This window comes from Anas platyrhynchos, chromosome 1 (genome assembly GCF_047663525.1).
Source record: "Anas platyrhynchos isolate ZD024472 breed Pekin duck chromosome 1, IASCAAS_PekinDuck_T2T, whole genome shotgun sequence".
NCBI classification, from domain to species: Eukaryota; Metazoa; Chordata; class Aves; order Anseriformes; family Anatidae; genus Anas; species Anas platyrhynchos.
In genome coordinates, this window is record NC_092587.1 from 186,765,319 (window position 1) to 186,787,536 (window position 22,218).

The window sequence follows — 22,218 nt, forward strand, 5'->3', positions numbered from 1 at the left end:
TTAGCAGAAAAGCTCACAATCTAAGAGCATGGATTTCGTGCACCCTATATCAAAGGAGCAGACCATGAGCAGCAGGACAGTGTGGTGATGACAAATGTCATCTTGTCACACAGCAGATATCATCATTTTCCTAGCCATGTACCAAACCCTTAAATGCATGTGAGTCAAAAGGGGTCAGGTAATAAATGCAGAAAAGCAGACAGGTCTGTGATGCTCATTCAGTCCCTGTCTCAAGTTCACCTGCAGAGAATTGAGTGCAGGAGGAGGGCAGCGTGATTGTGGTTCATTCTGCAATGGATTACTCTAGGGATTAATCTAGGAAGGTGTTCAATTACCCCAGGGAGCTGCTTTGTCCCCAGATCCCATTGAAGCTGAGGAGATGATGAAGCTGGGGATGCTCAGCACCTGTGGGGAAGAATTTCACTTTGTTCTTTACCTTGGATGTTGTTTTCAGCTTGCAGAACAGTGCATTTCTTGTTGAACTTCATTTCAGTTAAATATAGAGTTGCTAAGCACTTCCAAGTACAAGTTCCTTGATAAGCATCCAGAAACAGTTATGGCTGTCTTGAAATGCTTTTTCTACTTAGCTTTTAAAGACTTCTCCAATATATACACCAGCCATATTGTTACATCAGCTTCTATGAACTGACAGGCACAAGAGATGTGTTTATTTTCTGTCCCTGCTCTTGGGTACAGACGCACCCCATTTCGTGTATTTGTTAGTTGTTTTTGTCACTTTGAGATGCAGCCAAAGGAGAGATTGACCTATTTCCTTCACTCTTCACAACAGTAGCACTTCAGCAACAGTATATGACCCCACTGTTTGTCTCAGCAACCCTGAAATACACTGCACACTGCTTAGCCCCACTTGGGATTATGAGGCATCATTTGGGAGCTACTGCCATAGAAGCAAGTACTCTCTGAGGCAATGACATTGTTATTTCTAGCAGCAATGGTAGAGCTTTAGTACCTCAAGCTGTGATGGCAGACCAAGGTTTTCTGCCTGTCATTACACTTCTGGGAGTTCTGCAGCTCCCACATGCCTCCTCAAAGGTCTTGCTACCAGAGATTTGTTCTTCTGTGAAGGACTAGTATCTGTTTCTCCCTGTTTATTTGCTTACAGTATAGTATGCCTGGCTTTTCTGGCTTCTTGACACCCAACAAAAGTATCAGCATTTTCTTAGCTTCAATCAAACCCCTAAATAAATGTGACTCAAAAGGGGTCAGGTAATGAATGCAGAAAAGCAGACAGGTCCGTGATGCTTGCTCAGCCCCTCAGCCCTAGTTCACCAGCAGATGGTAGCAAACATCTCCATCCTCTGTGATCTGCATCTGGGGCTGTCAGACTGTGAAAGGGCTGGAGTGCCTCGCTGGAATCATTTGTATCCAGAGAGAAGAAATAAGCTGTAAACAAAATCATTGTGCAACTGGGACTAAGGGAGAAGAACCACGGATCCAAGTGTTTTGGATGTGCTGGGAAACGCTGCAGCCATTGGGATGGAAGAATTAAGCAGAGGCCAGAACAAAATCACTGCAGTGACTTGCACTGAATGGCATGAAAAGCATTTTGGTGTCGCAGTTATTGTTCTTTCGATGACAAAAAGGGACCATTATTTGCAATGTAGCAAGTGACCAACACTCAGAACAGCATAACAAAATCGAAACTGCTCTGGGTCAGCTCTGCCTGTGTATGTTGACCCTTTGTCTTTTCACTGAAGACATGGAAAGTTCAGGATGGGTCCTTTGACTAGAAGCTGTTCCTAGTCATTTATTTGTTTTTCTTCTGAGCTGTACCAGCTCTAGTTCTTTTATATTTGATATAGTCTGTTGATTAGCACTTTCTTTTACTCTGTTCTGGATGCTACTCATTTGTATGGCTTGTGATGACACTTCTCAGCTTCTTTTTCCTTGTAGCAGCTAAGCTGAGAGACAGGAAGAGAGAGAGACAGAATAAAGTGAAAGCTGCTAAACTGTGCTGTAATTCCCAGAAGAAATGTCTCTTCATTTATAGGAAAGTACTGGTTACAGCTGGGCAGAATAGTTGTTGCAGATCACTGGATAACTTTTGCTGTTACTGTTTTTAACCACCTTACTGGAGAGTTTGAAGCTCTTTGCCTACTCAGTGCAAACACAGTTCAGTCCTGTAGGCAGTTATTGCCAAACATTCCCATTATGCCCATTTCTCCATCAGTAAGTGGTTGGTGACCAAAATCTTAAAGAGTTGGTTGAGCTGTCTGAGCGGACTCTGAAAATGGTCCCTGTGCTTATTTGCTGGAAATGAAGAAAGGTCTTTGAAATTACATTTAATTCCAGACAATAGCTTTTTATGGGTATAAAAATATATTCCTTCTCCAGTCCAGAACAAATTTCTTGTTCAAAGCTTTAAAAAGAGAAAAAAAAAAAAAAAAAGAGAGAGAAAGGAAGGGAGTCAGTTCCTGTATTGTGCTGCTGTTCTTGCAGGTCATTTCCCATTTCCTTGGAAAGCAAGGCAGAATGCTGATGGGACTAGCTATGCCTCAGTCAGCAATAATGCCACATATCTGAGGATTTCAGCTGAAGTTTTATATTTTTCATTTTATTTTCTTGCAGCTATTAGCAATACCTTTGTGCCTTCATCAGGTCTCTAGCTGGTGTGAGTTATTTCAGCCCTATTAACATCAGTGTTGTATCATGTTCATATATGTTGCATTGAACATGCCAGGCTATTCTCGCAGCCTGCTCATAGGCAGGGGCTGAAGTCCACCCAGTGGGACAACACCTGCCTCCCACAGCTTTGCTAAGTGTTGGCAGAGGTAATGATCAATCTTTACCAGAGACAAGCAAAAGTTCTGCTTGGGAGTTTTGGTCACTGTTCTTCAGCATAAAAGTGTTCTGGGAAAGTCATGGACATAAGTGGACTTAGCCACCTGATCTGACCAAGCTGGAACTAGAAGAGGACATGTGCCAGTGGCCTTAATGCCATGGTTTGGCAGTATGGTAAATCTTCCTTCGGGGATCCTACTGCTTCAGAAATGCCATAGCCATCTGAAGCCAAGCTCTGATTTAGCATAAACTCACTGCTGGTTCAAATCTTTTCTAGAGCACCAATGAATCAACATTGTACTGGCAGGCTTTATGCCCAGTTGGGTATAATCTGTCTGCATATTTGATGTTAGATCAGGGAGCATCTGTCCTTCCACAGGCAGCATAAAACCTCTGAAAAGTGAACACAGCCATTAAAGAGAATGACTAAAAACCCGGAGAACTGCAAGGTCTTTATTAAAGACAAAGAATTGTTGATTCAGACATTATGGAGACTGGAAAAGATGATGGCACAGCACCAAAATAAAGAGGTGTGTGTATGGCAGGGAGTTCAGGAGCAGTCTTGTGGAACTGAAATTTTGGATTCTGACCAAAAGGAACAATGTTGCTTTATATGAAAAGCTAATTTTGATGACAATGCATTAAAAATGGTAGTACAGCTATGTATTTTGCCTATGAAATTCAGTTTTTGTTCCAGTGCAGATGTTTAATGCTTTGGTAATCATGGTAGTACAGGGGTATTATAACTCCCTTAGACACTTAATGCCTTACTGAACAGTATCCAAAGCTCTTACCACTGTTTTTATTGTAAAAGGAACAGTCACAGACTTAGGGCAGTGTGTAGAAATCTCCTTCCACAGCGGTGATAATTCATTCTTCTGTATACAATGTCCATTGTCTTAGTGCAGCTAAAAGCATCCTAGGTGCTTTACGAAATATAAAAAAACGTGGCGCCTGGCCTAAAGTGCTTTCTACTGCAGTTCTGACATGGCAGAAGGCATGAGAGAAATGAGACAGAGATGGTGCAGGGATGAGTGAGACCCAGAGCTCCTGCAATACGAGCACTCTGGTTTGATGTTTATACAACCTGAGCATTAAGCTGTATCCAGGCTCCTGCTCCTTTTTGAAGTTAGCCCTATTTTTTGAAGAAGTGAGGGTTGTATCACATTAACTGGCATCGAAAGAGCTCTTCCTGCTGACAGTTTCATTTTTTATTTTTGATAAGAGCTCTTGTGAATCACATTACAACCTGGAGCATTAATATGTGTCTATTTACCTTAATACACCATTCAGTAAATCATGATAATTTAGATGCAGCTTTAGAAGAATTTGAGCAATCCCTGAAGCAGGAACAGGGACCTCCAATTGCTGGGGGTGAACAGTTGAGAAAATGCATTACTCACATCACTTGCAATGTGGCCACAAAATGTGGTAGAAACATTTCTTGAGCTTCATCCTAATAAAGTCTCTTATAAGGCCAGCAACTTCTAATCAGACTTGTAAATCCCAGTGAGTCTTTGCACCATCAGTCTCACCAGCAGGGAATGTTTAGCAGTGTCTTTGACTGCTATGTTGAAAATAACCACACTTTTCAGAAAAACAAAACAAACTCAGAGCCAGACAGAAAGGTATAGCTAAAAATCTTTATTTACAACTGGAGAAAAACAATCCTTTGCCTTGGTGGGCTTCTGGCTGTTGAGGAGACTCCACAGTGTACCATTCACCTGTTTCACAGGGAAACTGGCCAGTTAATCCACCTGATGGTGGGTCAGACTGCACAGCCTCCCTTGCTGTTACTTTTTGGTGCTTTTAAGCATCCCTCCCTCTATGACAAGGCAGTCTTAGTTGTATCTAATTTAGACATGACCAAATCCACATTCTAAAAACTAGCTTTTGCAGCAAGCCCCAGGCTTGGCTTGCTGTGTCCTTGCCCCAAGCTCTGGGTTACACAGCATGACCAGGCTAAATGAAAATACAGGGTTTGTAAGGTGAGACTGGAATAAGCCAGTCTTCCATTTAAAGTTTATAAATCACTAGGTAAATTGAATCAAACAGTGAGCTGTGCAGATAACCCAGGGTATAGAGCATACGGTTTGACAGACTTCTTGTTATCTGTTCTCTGACTGTCTTGTCACCCTTCAGGCAACAATATACCCAAGCTCTGGATAAACACTGTAACTCCAGGTAAGCTCAAAGATAAGCTGAGAGGCTTTCATCATTTAAACCTCTTTAAGGTCCTAATGCATTGCTGGGAGATTTACATAGGCCAAAAGTTACCAAAACAGTCAGTTATGAAAATGTCTTCTTTCATTTGGGTGTCAAAGTATGACTTCCCTCTCAAAGCAGAGGTGTGGCATCAGCGCTTAACACTGTGGTTGCCACTTCCTTTGCCTGGTGACAGTGCTGTCATCTGCAAACACAAAACCCTGAAGTCGTGGTTTGGGAGATCATGAACTTGTCTGTGTGCAACCTATAGACCTTCCTTCACTGAAGAGTAAATGAAGTCTAATTCTTTCATGGAATCACAGAATAGTTTGGGTTGGAAGGGACCTTAAAGCTCACCCAGTTCCAACCCCCTGCCATGGGCAGGGACACCTCCCACCACACCAGGTTGCCCAAAGCCCCATCCAGCCTGGCCTTGAGCACCTCCAGGGATGGGGCATCCACAGCTTCTCTGGGCAAACTGTTCCTGTGCTTCAGCACCCTCATTATGAAAAAATTCTTCCTCATATCCAATTTAAATCTACCTTCTTTCACTTTCTTTGGTTGAACATTAAGCTAACTGTTTTGAGTTTTTATTACTTTTTGTTTGTTCATTTTTCACTTTTTAAAGCTGTCGTTTTGATCTATATCAGTATGATCGAAACCAATGACAGGCTCAGCTGCTTGCAAGAGTTGCCAACCTTCCACAAACTCAGGTTAGCTATTCCAGGATCACACTGTTATTGTACACTGTTATAGCTATTAACTGATGACTCCTCAACTCAATGAATCTCTATACTTTGAGGAAACTAGAGCACTCAGTGGGTTCAGTGCCCATTACCTCAAAGGGGACCTGGGTTTGTCCCTGAATTGCGGAGAACATTAACCACACTGAAACTCATGCATCATTCCCTCCAGTTACCGAGTCCTTGATACATCCGCTGATTTTTTGACAACATGTAAAAGTTCTCCACAATTTTCTCTCAGCATTTTTCAGTAGAACAGCTCTGAAGCAGTCACTGATCACAGCCTTTAATGACTGATAGGTCTCATTAAGGCAGATCCATAAGGACCAAGTTTCCATGTTAGAACCAAATGATACTGACACTGCTGGAGGAAGGCCCATGAGTTTTGTGTGTGTGCTTAGCCTTCTCTTACTGGGCAGAGTTGTTATCATTTCCAAACCATGGGCCTGGTGTACTCTACAGCTGTCCCAGAAGTTCTGGGCCCACAGCTATCTCTACATGGATGCACTTTGGACTGGGCAATGGATTCCACCTAGCCTCAACTACTGGTATTTTTCCAGTGGAAGTAGTGTGATGGCTTAAGGCCTAGACAGGGGACGGTATGCATCTGAGGCTTATCCCAACAAGCAGCCAGGACCCAGGCAGAGAATGAACCTTGATGCAAGAGGTGGGAAGCATTCCCAGATTCCAGGCAAGATACTGTCAAATACCAGGTTTAGAAAGCAGAAGGAGAATAACATTTCTGTCTGTGAGTAATGCACACTTCATTAGTCCGGTAACTACATAACTTGTTGTCTAAACTGATGGATTATACAAGCTCCTGTGTTTCTGAGCTTAAAAATATTTTTCATGAGCATTAGTCATGAGGGTGACTAATGTTCTTGTTTGTGCTGATGTTTAGCCAGTCTGAAAAAGATGTAGGTTTAGTAAATGATCTCCAGAATTTGAGATTCTGCCTGGTTCTACACCCAAAGCTCACCAGCAAGAGCGAATTGTTGATTGCACACTAAAATAAAGAAAAAACTGAGTAAAACCATTAAAGCAACAGGACAAAGGCCTGGCTTTAGCCAGGGTACAGAAATGTATTCATCAGCTTCTGAAAGCTGCCACTGCTGCCTCCTCTCAGTTGCACTGTATACCTCTCAAGACAACTCTTGCTTTAAATGGGAGGTCCATTTATAACATATTGAATCCATAATTTAGAAGAAATGTAATTTAGATATAAAGCATCATGTATAACTCAAGCAACATGACCTGAATTACCTGGGGAATTGTAATTGCCTTCTTTCAGCTGAAAACTTGGAATCTGAGATTGCAGCCTGAACTCTTCTGAGGAATTAATTTTGTACCATTTAGCAATCTCATTGCTGTCCTTGTGTTGTGAGCAGCTCAATTTGTTCCATTCACTGTGCTTTCCAGTTTTGTCAGCAGGACAATTTACTGCAGACTGTCAGTGTGTAGTGAATCTATAATGAATTATGGAAATTTGCTGTGAAAGCCTGACCTTTTCCAATGTTTGCATTAGGATTTCCCAGTAGTTCTTTTCTTGTACTTTTTAATGCTGTAAGCAGAAAGTAGTCATTTCAAATATCATTGAAGAAATTCACTTTAAAATGTACCCAGGCATATGAAAACTCATTGTAAAAATAAAAATAAAATAAAATAAAATTCCTGCAGCTAAAAATGATGCAGATATTGTTAACTGATAGAAATTATTGGAGGGCTTAATAGGGTCCTCATCAGCTGTAGAACCAAGACATTCAGAGTTAATACAAGCAGAAAAAGTCTTCAAGTTGCCTGTTGATCAGATATATATTGCTCAACACGTGATTGTCATTAATGTGGATTTCCAAAAATTTGGAGATGTTGCTCAGTTTTCTCATTCAACCAGAAAGATAGATATTTATCCAAACAATTGTATTAGCAAGGTGCATCTGCAAAGTATTGTACTATTTATTTATTTATTGGTCTGAGAGAGAGAGAAAGCAAAGCTGGAGCAAGAATTAACGAGTTATCCAAATATTACCTGATGTCCAGTGTTTATTTGATGCCCACATAGCTGGTAACTCTCACAGTATCTTGTCAGCTTTTCCATTCTCAGATCATAGATAAACACACATTTAAACACTGAGCTTATCACATCCAAGTTCCTACAGCTACTGGACTGTTCTTTAGCTTTGGAAAGCTGAGTGACCATGACTGGCACTTAGAATAAATCTAACCCAGTACAAGAAAATTCTTAAATCAGGTAATTTTTATCATTTTAATTCCTTGAAAATGCCAAGGCCAAACAGAGGGAAAGTTAGGTTCTGATCTTGGGAAGGACACCCTTCAATAGTCATTAACTTCTATGGCCTCTGGTGGGCACAGCATTGAATACCTCATGTGGTGAAAGAATGCAGTGCTTTGGACAGGGGACATCTGATCTAAAGCTCTGTGAATCCAGGAAGAAGCTTTCCAGGGTTTGGATCACTCTTTTTAGGTCTAATTCAATGTAAAGCCATGCTCGATCTGTTTCCTAATCAAAAGCATGGATGCAGGCAGGTAACAGAGGAGCTGCTGTATTCTTCTAGACAAGAAAAAAGGAAGATTTCTTTCAGAGGCCTCAACATAATGCCTAGTCCAAAGAATTAGAATGAGTGTGCAGCTATATTCTTTTAAAACTGTTAAGAATATAGCATTCCTTAATTTACTGACTGCATGGTCAGAAAAGCACAGATCCAGCCTGTTGAGCTAAGTAGTACCTAAAATGCAATTTAAAATCCTTTACACTGAAACTGGTTTAAGTGCACTTGTTTACGGGACTCCAGGAGGGATTAGAAATCTATCCTTTGGTCACTCTTTTCTTCCAGTTGAGGGGATAGTCTTCAGCTTCATAGGATGCCCTCGTTGGAGCAGTTGTGCTCCTGACCCTGGGTGTCATGGAACATTTAAAAAACTGTGAATTCAGACTTTAAAAAGAAGCAGGAGTTGTGGAGTTAGTAATGGTAAGGGAGGATGTAGGAAACCACAGCACCATCTGCATAAATATATTTGTTGCACTAAGTCAATGCAGTCCCTTGAGGTTAATGGACCTTCCCCTGGTGCCCTTGTTGCTCCAGTAACCTGCAAGAGCAGTTTGCAGTGATCAAAACCTTGTTTTGTCTCTTGCTGAAATACACCTGTGTATGATGCTTGGGTTAAAGGCAACATCACAAACAGGCAGGGGTTGTGCTGTTCTGGTTGGGTCATCTCCTGCCTAAAGAGTCCCTGGTGGTAGGACATGTTTTGTGTTTTAAACTTACAATGACAACAATTACCTGCTGAATATGGGAGAAGAACACAAATGGGAGCCTACGTGGCCTACTTCCAACTTTAGTTTGTTTGCATTTTAAACAAGGCAAAAAATATTTTACAATGAAATATACCTATTGAAGTGGTCTAGACATGCATGCTTGTGTAGGTAGGATGGATGCACCACTACACCTCCTTCGTGCTTCAGAACCGCAGACTGAATTCTGATGAACCACAGCAGCACCGACAGCAGGGGAATGTGATGTTTGGGGCAGAATGCTGACCCTGATAGCACACGGTGCTTTCTGACATATCTGTGAATAGAGGTCTGCTTTAATAGTTAGTTTTACATTTATTTCACATCCAAAAAAATATGTTCATAAAGGAGCCACACTCTGTTAGATGTTATCTATGTGGATGTAAAGAATTTCTTCCCCAAAGAATTTATAAATCAGTAATTCCATTTCAGTTTAAACAGAAGTGATTTAGCAATAAAAGGTTTTAGAAGACCCTCAAGTATTCTATATTTTTTGATGTACTGGGAAAGAAATTGCCTAAGCTAAACTGAGACTTGATCTGAACAAGCTACTGACCTGATTGTCTGATACCTGAATGTATTTAGTTTCCAGGAATCAAGATTTGTTTCACTTGGGACTAGAAGTTCAAGGGCTAGCAAGGCTGGTGCTTGTGTTCCCGTTAGCAGAGCTCAGCTAGATCACAAAGGGAGCTCTTGTGAAAGTCAGACTGCTTCATCAAGTTTCACTCTTGCTATCCATGCCACCATCATATTCATTTAGTTAAGAGACCAGAAAGATCTTGTCTTTGGTGGAGTGGGATATTGATCTGAAAGTAATTTTAAATGGGTTCAGTGTCAGGAAGATATATATATATATATGTGTGTGTGTGTATTTTAAGAAACTATCCTGTGGTCTGACTGCCTTTGTTTTTAGGAAATTCCCTTTGTTATTTGATCTATTTTTTCTGTTACTGAGCTTCTTCATAATCTCTATACCCATGTTTTACCATGAGCTCTGTAGGTGAGCTCATGGTAAAACACTGTCCCAGCAGTTTATTTTTAATTTGAGTACTTGAAAAATTGATTGAACTTACATAAAATCAACTTAGCAGATTTGATTATTGGAGCCCTAGAACTATTAAAATCAATAGCAACTCCTTACGACTTTAATAGAACCAGAGTTTTATCTTCATAAGGAAGACTTCAGTACTTTTTTTTCCTCTATGATTTTTAGCACTAGCTGGCATTTAAATAGTGCAGCACACGCTGCATAGGAAAATGTAGAGAACATTAGCAAAGAGCAAGGGACAGCTTACCTGACTTCTGGTAAGAAGACATTTTACCAGCAGATTATGTTCATATTCTTTGTAAATGTACTTTGAGAGCTTAATGATGATCACTTGCTTTAGAAGAATCTAATATTATGTTTAATGAACTCCTAAAATAAAGATTTTCTTTAACAAGTTAGGGCCTGTTTCAAGAGAGCTGCAGTGGTCCCTATGCGCTTTTATGAACTTGTGACATGTGAGCTTCCCACCAGGCTGGGGATGGCTCAGCTCCTGTCACAGAAATACAGTCTGACATATAAAAGTAAGGCAGCTCTGATCTCATCTGTCTTTAATAAACCAAGCCATATGATATGTTTTTTTTCAGTATTTGTGAACTGGACCATTGAACTTTCATGGTAGTAGGAATGATTTGGGTGCCTTGGGATGGGAACTGCTAGAGCCCATTGGTACAGCAGAATCCTGCAATACTAAAAAAAAAAAAAAAATCTAATTTTTATTATGGATAAGACTGTAAGATCTGATGGTTTATCATAAACTCATAAACTCAGTGGAATATTTCCGCTCGGGAACCAGCGTGGAAGCCTTTTGAGAACAGATGCTCTGCAGGAATTTTGTTTCCAATGTTACAAATAAGCACACATTTTATTTTGAGGTGTTTTGGTATTTCTGTATTTGTTTTTGAATAAAGCCAGAAATGGTGGAGGAAACTGGAAATTAAACAAACACTGTAGATAAACCTTTCTCTCCCCTCACGGTATAAAAATAGCTGTTTCAAATCAAGTTACAAATGACCCTTTAAAACATATTATTAATCCAAATGTGCTTTCCCAGCCCATTAAACTGTCAGAGCGGGGATGGGCACAAATCAAATGCACAGATCAGATTGACCCTGGTCATTGTGTGGGAGTTGAAAACTCATCAGATGGAGGGGTTGTGAATGACCTTTCACTTTGTACCAGGCTGCATCAAACTCTCAAATCAAATACCCTCCCGCTGAGTTTCTAAGCGCCCTTAATCTAGTTCAGGTGAAGCAGTTGTTTACATGCAAAATGCTAAACATATGTGCAGACCTAAATTGGTCAGGCTGTTGGGAATGGGGCTTTCACAAAGCCTTGTGCTGCAATTAGCAAATGCATCGCTAGAGGTCCCAAGAAGACACAAATGCGACGTGGTGGTTTCGCTGCCAGTGCTGTGGGATATCCGGAAAAATGTGCGTTGTGCCATTGTTTTCCTCTTGCCTTTGCTTCCTCTGTTAGATCTGTATGTGTTAGTACTAGATGTGAAACTTGGATTTTTGTCAGGACCTCTGAAATATTTGTTTCTGACGTTAACAATATAAATAAATTCTTCGTAAAGTTCTTCCCATGTTTAGCTTTTCAAAGAAGAGCTGATGAGTCACAGGTTTCTGAAGCATCGTATTCCCAGCACTACGCTTCTCAGACACTAATTAAAAAACATCAGAACAATAATAACACTTTTTTCCTCCTCCTTTTGGGAGGAAAAAAAAAATATGAATCCAATTAGTTTGGATAATTCAGTTTTACAGAAATTATATTGGTCTCAGGTTTTATTTTCTTCTTGGTGCCACATTTCATAAAGCCAAGTGAAATTGAAACAATAGGAATACGGAAGGAAGAAAGTAGCACACATTCCAGTGAATACCAGCAGTATCATTGTCTTCTCTTTGTTTACAGAAATAACCTAATGAAAAGGCCCCTTCAAAAGCTAAATGCCTTTGTTGTGTCCCTTCTCTTCTCCTGAAGCTATTTACCAGAACAAAAGACTGCAGCCTAAGAATCAACACAAAGCCATGAACAAGAACAAGGATCAATGGAACAAATGTTCTGCCAATCTAGTGCTGTATCCTAGTTTAACTGCTAATTTCTGCATATCCACAGGCTGAGGTTTTTGTGTTCCTAAAGGTCAAGATTTGGGTACTTGTTGAAGTAGGCCTGTTTCTGGTCCTTTTATTTAGCAGACAGTAGGAAGTGATGGGTCCACATAATTGGCTTTAGGAGTACTGGTGCACTTTTAAAGCGCTCTGAAAATATTTCGCTTCTCAGCAAATTCACTGAACGTTTCTCTTTGTAAAATTGTTCCCTGTAATTAATGGACAGTATTTATTTTCTGTGGAAGGCCCCTAAAAATTCTCTACATAGTTTATATATTTGTTGCTCTTATATAACCTCATAAGAGAACAGCAGCACAAGCTTTACATTTTCCATCAAATTTCTGACTACATTGCCAAAAAGAAAACTTTTACTAATGTTGACAGTAGTATCCATGTGCATTTTTCAGATGGCAATATTAACAGTCTGTGAAGAGGTCACACGGCAAAACCAAAGAGAGTTTTTCAAATTCTGATGTTGTAATTAGCACAGAATCATAGAACGGTTTGGGTTGGAAGGGACCTTAAAGATCATCTACTTCCAATCCCCCTGCCATGGGCAGTGACACCTCCCACTAGACCAGGTTGCTCAGAGCACTGTTCAACCTGGCCTTGAACGCCTCCAGGGATGGGGCATCCACAGCTTCTCTGGGAACTTTTGTGTTTGCACTATTTGCTCCTTCACCCTAAGGCTCAGCAGTGGTGAACCAATGCAACGTGCTCCTTGTGAGCAGACTTCTGTCCTCATAGGACCTCATGCAACTGTTTCTGCTTCCCATTTTCAGATGCTCATTCATAGGTTCAATTGAATGAGGTATCAAAAATACTGTCTGAATGTAATCTCATTCTGTTCCCCGAATACGTTTTTCTTACCTTTATAAGAAGGGTAAGCCTCCCTGATCAGAGCACAGCCAATTGTTTCCTGGGACAGAGATGGCATCACATCCAAGTTGCCCTTGAAATCTGCCAGATATTTTTGCAACCAATTTGAGCACAAATTATCTAGAAATGCAGAATTTATAAGAGTATCTTTTTGCTTCGGGGAGATTTATCTTACCATGTCTCTCATGTCTTCAATTCTTCCTGTAATGATCTAATAGATACCTGTGTGCTGATGCTTGGGTGTCATCTTAGTAGCAGTAGATCTAAGACATATATATTTGGGTTGTTTAGTGATTTGTTTTGCAAAGTGACTTGGAGAAAACTCCAGCGACAGCATTGAAAGGCCTGCTCTTGCCATTCTCCAAATGTGGAGAAGTACAGAGGTTTCTCTTTCTCAAAATATTTCCACGGATCATGTTCTGATTAAAAATGTATGCATCTTGTTAAATGCATGAGCAGCCTCCACGGAGATGTGAAACTTGGAACCTGCTTTGAAAAAAGCACCAGTGCAAAGTTTCCTCACTTCTGCTAGGCCTTCTTGCTCATCATCTGAATCAATTTCCTGTGATATGTTGGAGTCTACTTTGGACGTGGCCTACTGCCCACTGTAACTCCTACTGTCATCCATCTTTATGTTGGCAAGCTTCCATTTTATGCCAACATTCCAGCAAGAATAACTGAAGAACAACACTGAATCATGTCAAGTCAGCGTAATCCTTTCTCAGTTAAAGAGATTTATTTTGATAACCTGAAGCTCTGGACTCTGTGGAGCATCTGGATGACTGGACCCCTGTTCCTCTGCCCTTTGGTATCTGGTAGCAGATGATTTCATGAATCTGATATGGAGATGGGCTCATATATCTTACTCTTCCTTGCATTCAAGGTTTGAATGGCTCTGGGCCACTTTGCACCCTGATTAAAATGTCTCCATTTTTCTGTTGTGCAAACTATCAGAGTACTTCTGGAGATGGTGAATGCTGGCTTCTGCTGCCCTTATAATAATGTGTCTAGTAAGAGGCAACTGTCTCATTTCTCTTAAAATTACCCAAACCCGCCTGCCTGTCTAGATGCTTAAGTGACTGGTTAGGTATTTCTGTATGTACAAGTAAGCCATAGCACAGATGCAGGAGAGTGTGACTGGGGCAAAAGGAAGCCTGGGGAGAAGGTTAATGGAATACATAGACTGGGAAGAGAAGGGATGTGGGGAGTGAGGACTGGACCAAGGACAAGTAAGCAGAGGGTATGGAGGTGTGCTGTGGGAATGTACTCGAAGGGAGAGAGAAGTATGAGGAGCTAGACTGGAATGGAGAAATTTTTGGTGAAGAAGATGGCCAGAAGTGGGGGCAAATCAGCAGAAGTGAGGGAAAGAAGGGTTGTAGAGGATGATGTTACTTTGGAGAAGTCCATTCAGTATGTGAGGCTGGGCAGCTCATAGCAGATCTGGACTGGGAGATGGTGGAAGGAATCTGACGGGTAGGTGAGCAGAAGATGTCCTCTGTTTCTGTCCTCTCTCTGGACAGGAGGCGGTACTGGAGTCCCTGTCACCTCAGCAGGGTAGAGGAGGAAGAGTGCATTTGCGTGTATTTGTAGACCTAAATATTGACAGTGATCTGGTCTTAAAGTGTGGAAGGGAGTGTTTTTCATTTTAAAAATTTACTGTTAAACATAGTAAGATGTGATGATTTTATGAAATTGTCAGCTGCAGCCTCATTTTCTTCATGGTGCTTGCACCTTCTTGATGTACTTTTACAAGAGAAAGATATTTTGCACCTGTCTACCCAATAGGAATTTACTTTAAAATAAATTCATTAGACTCTCCAGAGCTGATTAGTCAGGTTCTGCCATGCTTAACAGGGCATTGTAACTTAGGCCTCCAAACACACAATCATATTTGTTATGATCCTTTGATTAGACTTAGTTTATTAATAACTGTAATTGAAGAATTTAGTTTGATACTGTGAATATAATCTGTCAGTTTTAGGATAAAAATTATTTGTCCCATAAATTTTACTACCTCTAATTAAATAAAATCATAATAAAACATGATTAACTCAGCCTACACTTGGTCATACCCACCCCAATACAAAACTATTACATTCCTGCAGACAATTATTTCCAGTGCTAACCTCTCCATTGATGAAATGCAGAGATCATAATTTATCTTCTTTGCATTAATAGTATGGGTTTCATTCCACTGGTGCTATTTAAAAAGTTTTAGCCACAGTAAAGTATTGTTCAAATATCCTGCTAGAAAAGAATCTGCCTATTTATGGACTGGGATGAAGCTGTAGTCTTTGGAATTTTTTTTTTTATTATTATTATTTTTTATTTTTTAAATGTGTGTTTATAAATTATAAATGTGAGGAAAAAATATGGAGATCTATTGTTTCCAGTAGCCGTGCCAACTGCTGAAATATAAAACTTTAATATACTTCTTAAGCACCAGCCCTTGGTGGGAAGATACTTTGTTGGCAAGCGCTCTCCTTGTTTGAGAATCAGGACAAAGTAACAGAAAGTTCTGGCCACCTGAAAACTGGCTAGGACTCTGTAGGAAGTGAGCTGGTGGGTTGTTTAGATCTGCTTAGTATTTTTAATAAATTAAAGTTTCAGAGTTTGGGGTTCTTAATTACAGATCCTTTTCTGTCACTAAAACTTGATTCAGTACAATTCAGACAGGATTCAATATATATGTGAAACATGCTATTTAGAAAAAAAAATGTAATTTCATCTATTAGATCATTTACAGACTGATTTGTCACACTGTCTAATGTTTTGTGATTACATTGTGAAAGCTCTTATTGTGATGCATGTTCACAGAAGGAATGAATTTAAGGCTATCATGAAATCTTTAATTCCAAGTTTCTTGGCTTTTATAGAAGCACAGTTTCTGCTATAACTGTTTTGCATCACATTGACTGGAACGTTTCCTCAAAAAGAATGCTTTCAGTTTCACATCTATTTCATGAAAGGTCTCATCTGTTCAGAAGTTATTTGCAGTATAGCAACAAATAAATCCAGACAAAATAAATCTCTTAACATATACAGCTAAGATGTTTCTAAAGTTCACATTTTAAATTCCTGGTTCATACTTTGTTTCAGGAAAAGGAGTGTTAAATATTAGAGAGTTTTGAGTTGTGTTCAGGAATAACAAAATCCTTATGGGTTGAACTCTATAAGGAACTTAAGGAACTGTCTTTGGTTCTCTAGCCAAACAGAAACTTGGGAAACTCTGCTTCTACTGCTGCTTGAAACTATCATTTCATTTGCAAAACAACAGTTCAGATGACATCAAATTAAATAAGATTTATATTTGATTTGCTTTTGCCTCTGTAAAATCGAAACATAGTTAGAGTCCCAAAGAAAATGATATTGAACAGAGAAATATAGACAAGGCTTTTGAAAGTTTCTAGATCAAAGGGTTTAATTTTTTTGCTCTTACTGGCTAAAACCCAGAGAATTTTGAAAGAATTTAGCAATAAAGATGCATTTGTTAGTGAGGGAAAATATTGTTCCACTTATTAAAGAAGAAACAGCAGAATGGAGTATTCTAGGTTTGGACTTGAAGGGAAGAAGTGTTTGCATGGGTATGAATCTGTAGTTTTTATATTCATCAAATAGATTTTAATGTTATCTCCTGCCTAGATGATGTCTATTAACACCAGCACATCACTGAGTTCCAGCTCATATGCCTGCCTAAAGAATAAGATATTAAAGCATTAAAATGCAAGACTCAAGCAGTAAAATCCACTTGGGAAAGTCAGCATTGTGGCACACGTACTTATCCCAAAATAACAGAAGCAAACAAACTCTGTTTGTCTCTTGTCACTACCTACCTTAACTCCACCATATGCCTTCAGTCACTTTAGGCAACTATAACTCTCCTAGTTTTCCACAGCAGCCCTCCACCCATGGTGTGAAGCTTCAGACCACTAACAGGATACAGGCTGGGACAGCACAGTGAATGGGTAAGCTAAAGGAAATTTGAGAGATGTTTGGGAAATGGATGCATGCAAACAAACATTCCTAGGAGACAGACTTAATCCTGGTCTGAGGTGGCAGTGGCCATGCATTAGCTGCAGCTGGAAGAAAAGCTATGCACTGGTAGGTCACTTAAGTTTTGCTTTCACAGAAGTTACGCATAGTAGAAACATGAACAGTTGAACAGAAAAGTTTCTTGTGTCAGCATTCATAATTTTATCACTAGTAAGCCTAATAGTTCTATAAATTATTTGGGGTATTATTTAGAAGTTCTAGGCCACAGATAAGCAGTGTTTTGGCATTTCCTAGAAATCAGAAGCCTTTTGTTGGTGGTGAAAGAGAATCAGTGAAGACTGAAACCTTACACAGGAAGAGGTTTACTAGTAGGCAGTAAAGGAACTGAAGTTTGTTACCAGCAGTGCATGCACACAACAAACTCTGATTCATACAGCAGGCCCCATCCTTAGCATGCTGCCTCCAGCACTCATCCATTGCTTCCTTCTGGGTCTGATTTTGGAAGACAGCGAGGGACAGAGCTATTCGTCCACTGTCATTTGGATGAAAAACAACAAAGCAGACCCTGCTTCCCCAGGTGGGACTTAGAAAAGAGTCTCTGTCTGTGGTACAGACGTTACTTATTATTAAGGACCTCTGCCAAATTGCCAAGCTGACAGACCAACAAGCAAGGTGTTAGAGAAAAGTACTGCTAACTTGAACCATTCAGCCTGCATGATCAAATTTTCCCCAGGAGGTGTAGGACAAACTTGTAAAGATGTACTGTATCTGTCCCCACAGCAGTAATACTAGAGCAGCGTTCAGTATTGCAAAGGAAAAAGACAAGGCATTTTTGCAGCACAGCATGTGGTGGGACAGGGCTGCGGCCTTTCACCCTGACATTCTGTGCAGAAGTTGCACTTTGTGTAAGTGTCTCACAAGCTGTGCCAGCTTCAGTAGTTAGGAAACGTGTCTGTGCCCTCTGGCATCATTAGAAACCAGTACCCAAAGCAGTAGACAGACTACACATTTTTGGCATTTTGGGTAAAGTTGCTTTTAAAATGTTCTTCTGTATTTGAAAGGAGGACATGACTCAGTTAGTGGGGTTACATTATAAATGCTGGCTTGAAAGTGTCCCATAATAGCTCTTTTCATTGCAGGCGCTCTGCTCACAGGGTCTAGGAAGAGTACACCCTGCCATTCAGACCTGTTGTGCCTATTTTCCCTTGTTGAAGCAGCGCTTTGATGCTGGCCAGAAGACAGCTGCTCACTTCACGTGGCCAGACACCAGTTTTCTCAACAAATTGGATTCCTCGCCTAGGCCTTTGAGAAACCGCTGCACGGCACCCCTCAGGCACCCTTGGGAAGAGTTTTAGGAATCAAAGAATCACAGAGTGGTTTGGGTTGGAAGGGACCTTAAATATCATCTAATTCCACCACCCCCTGCCATGGGCAGGGACACCTCCCGCCACACCAGGTTGCCCAAAGCCCCATCCAGCCTGGCCTTGAGCACCTCCAGGGATGTCCCCTTGTCCTATCAATATACTCACTAACAAAGAGTCCCTCCCCAGCTTTCCTGTAGGCCCCCTTTAGGTACTGGGGGCCTACAGGAAAAGGCCCCTCAGCCTGTCTTCACAGGAGAGCTGCTCCAACCCCTTGATCATCCTCGTGACCCTGCTCTGGACTCTTTCTAAGAGGTCCATGTCCTTCTTGTGCTGGGGGCCCCAGATCTGAACGCAGTAAACAACAACATAGGTGATTTGGAACAGTCTCTGAGAACTAGCATGTTGTTATTGTCACTTCAAATCAAAGTAGTGAGTTTGCCAGTTGTGGAAGGAAGTGACATCCTTTTGTTCTCGTTGCTGTTGTTCAATAATCACATAAAAATATAGCTTAAAGCTGTAAGAAATCTACAGGATCAAAAAGAAGCTCTTTAATGAGACCCCTTCAGTGGCCAGTACATTTTCTAGTTCTTATCTGTGTGCCTCTGTCGCTGCAGAATGCACCTTCCTCTAGCGTTTTATGTGGAGGAGTGAGACTCATCTCCACTTTCTTCTACCAATATATTTAAAAGCTTAGATTTAGAGGAGCTAAAACCTTGAAGTGGGCCCTAAATTACCATGAGTGATCTCCGCATTTGCAATGAAGCTTTTCTTCCCCCAAAACCTATTCTCGTAAATTGTCTTCTCATTCTTAGACTTCAGTGAATTTATCTCATTAGGAAAATAGTTCTGAAAGTGATCTTTAGTGACATGACTAGAAACTATAGTGGAAAGCAATGGCCAAAACAATAACCAAGGAGGATCAATATTATCATGCATTTGAAGATTGCTAGGATCTGGAATTGAAATGCATGCTATTTACTGCAAATCAATAGTTATACTAGAGATACCGTTAAGAGCAGAGCTAAGGCAGTTTTCCTGACCTAGGGTAAGCCCGACACAATTTGCAAAGTTAAATTATCATATTTCATTTAGATGGCCAACAGGAAATGGATGCAACGGATCATTTCAGAAAATGCTCACAAATATGTACATATAATGTATCTGTAGAACTTACTGAGATAAACAACAAAGTATTAACCATAAGTGATAAGCAATGTGTCAACATTAGGAATTAGTTTTGAATCGCATGGGCAAAATTTCTTACATAAGATTTGTATTCCAAAAATATGTTTATTTCTAGTCAGAAGCATAATGTTACTGACAATGGTATGAGTAACTACTAAGCCCTTTGAGAGAATGTGGGAATAATATTGTTAAGAAGAGAGGAATTATTTACAGTGTGCGCAAATATGAATTTTTTGTTTTGTTTTGTTTTCTGTACAATTCTGCTCTTAAGGCTAGCTAGAGGTTTTGGTGAAGGTTCAGATATTACCAAACTGATCCATCTGTTCCCACTGAGACCTGACACTGGAGGGAAAGAATGAAAGTTATTTCTGATCATTTCTGTCATTTCAGACTAAATATTTCTGGTTTTGAAGTGAATCTCTTTTAAAGCACATAAGTAATTATTACACTGAGTCAAGGCATCTGTACCACATTAAGAATCTGGATAAAGGTGAAAACTGGACTTATTCAATGTGTCATCTGTACTGATTGTCTACACGAAACTCATTAAAAATCCCAAAGACCCCAGATGTGCATGATGATGAGTCTTGAATAAAACCTTGAAATGAGAATGCTGTAAGCAATTTCAAAGTTGGGCACAAAAATAAAATAAGACATATATATCATTTTGCTGGCTATTTGATTTGATGAATGAATATCTGCTTAAAATGTTTCTCTTTGTCATAGTGGATATGCACCTCTACAAAATATCTGCAGCTGAACGTTATTTAAAAAAAAAAAAAAAAGACAAAAAAAAATTATATCATTTGACAAAATTGATATTTCACTCTCACAAAGCTGAAGTACCATACTCTTCCCTCTCCTAAATATATTAATCCAAAGAGTGAATTGCAAAGACTGAGAAATAAAACATGCAATATTGAAGGGGGAAACAGTCTGTAAATAAGAAGGTATTAACATAGTAAGTGTATAATCATTTCACATAATGTAGTTGAAAACTCAGTTCTCTAGCATTAGATTCCTGTTTGCCCTTTGTCATTTATGGTTTGATTACAAGGACTGGAAATCAAAACCTGAATTCTCCAATAAATGAAAACCAAGATTCTCCAATGAAAATTTTATTGGTACAATTAAATAACAACATGGTCTGAAATGCTGCTTGAAAACAAGGCTGAAGAAGACTTTTCTCCCTTTTCCAGAGAAAGGTTGCTCAATTAGGATTATGTGTTGAGAAATACCAAAAGTGTTGTGGAAGCTCTGAAGAAGTCATTGCTTCCAGCTGAGGTTCATTTTGAGCTTATGGCTTGTTTTGAATGCTGATCTCTAAGTGAAACTTAAAGGTCTCATGCCATTGTGAAGCCAAAGCAAGAAATTTGTTTACTCAAACCTTGAAGAACTGAAGCTAGTCATTCTCATACAGCTGAGTTAGTGATCTTATTAACTTGTTAAACAAAGATGAGAGCTGATTCTCTTTGGGTACTGCCTGTTTTCTCATCTGCCTCAAACGACTTCTTTCTACTGAATTGCTTATTTTCCTCTCATTTTCACTCTGTGTGTGCAGTCATCAAGCAGGGAAAAGGACATCTCTTGGAGCACAGTACTGGAACAGTTAGGAACTGGCCTGTTGTTCATGGCCTGGACTGGCATGCTGCCCTCTGGCACTGCTGGCAAGGGAACTGCAGAAAGTCACCCCAGGTTGGCCCCAGCCCAATGGAAGATTTGTACATACAGTGTGTCACTCACTTGTTTGGCCAACAGCTGTTGAAAAGGAAACACAGATCCTCTAAATTTATTTCTTGTCAGTGAAGGGAAAGATACTTTTGATAGAATTTATTTTCAAGGATATTTAGTTAGGCTTGTACGCACTGCTGGTTTGGAAATTAAAAAGCCCCACAGTGTTTCATTTAGCCTTGCTGTTAATATGTTGTTGTGAATAGCCTGCATTATTCCGTGCTCCCTGTTTAAGGAAGCACGAGCTCTGCCATATGAGCTGGTCTCCAACTGAAGCCCACCAGAAAACAATAGAGGTAGAGAACCCTGAAACTGGAGCTTTCCATACCACTAGCAGGGAGCAGCCTCAACATCAGCATGTATCAGCTCTCTTGTAGCTGCCTCTTATTTTGAAAGTAGACACAGCAGCAGTCTGTCAAGAAAATGCTGCAGCTTATGACAGGAATTAATAAAACAGTGAGTACAGTGCTGGGGGCACTGAGTGAGAGCTGCCTAAAGTGTTTGTCAGGGAGATTTTCTTCTGTTGCACATTCAGGAGAGTTATATGTGAAGAGAGAAATATGGTCCTCTGTAGATTAAAAAAAAATATATATATGACAAGGGAACTGCATGAAAATCAAGTGAATGGCAACTTGTGCTCGTTAATGAACTTGCAGCACTTGGAATAAGAGTAAGGATTATTAGCTTTGACCTAGCAAAATGCCAGGTTACATGCCTACCTTCTTTTGGGAATTTGTTAAATATCTTGCTAAAAACAGTTGTCTGCTCTTAAAAACATGCCCTTTTTTACTCCTCAAAACAGTGAATTTCCTTGTGACGGTAATATTTTAATATATGCCATCTTTCA

General features: G+C 40.0%; 1 protein-coding gene and 1 long non-coding RNA gene across 3 annotated transcripts in view; both read left to right on the forward strand.

Annotated features, from left to right (window-relative positions):
- SPATA13 (spermatogenesis associated 13) overlaps window positions 1-22,218 on the forward strand; it is a 163,716-nt gene that overhangs the window by 17,695 nt on the left and 123,803 nt on the right. The window lies entirely within an intron of this gene.
- On the forward strand, window positions 17,080-20,305 carry LOC140001336 (uncharacterized). The gene is made up of 2 exons (XR_011806483.1): window positions 17,080-17,668; window positions 18,231-20,305. It is a non-coding gene; the product is annotated as an uncharacterized lncRNA (long non-coding RNA).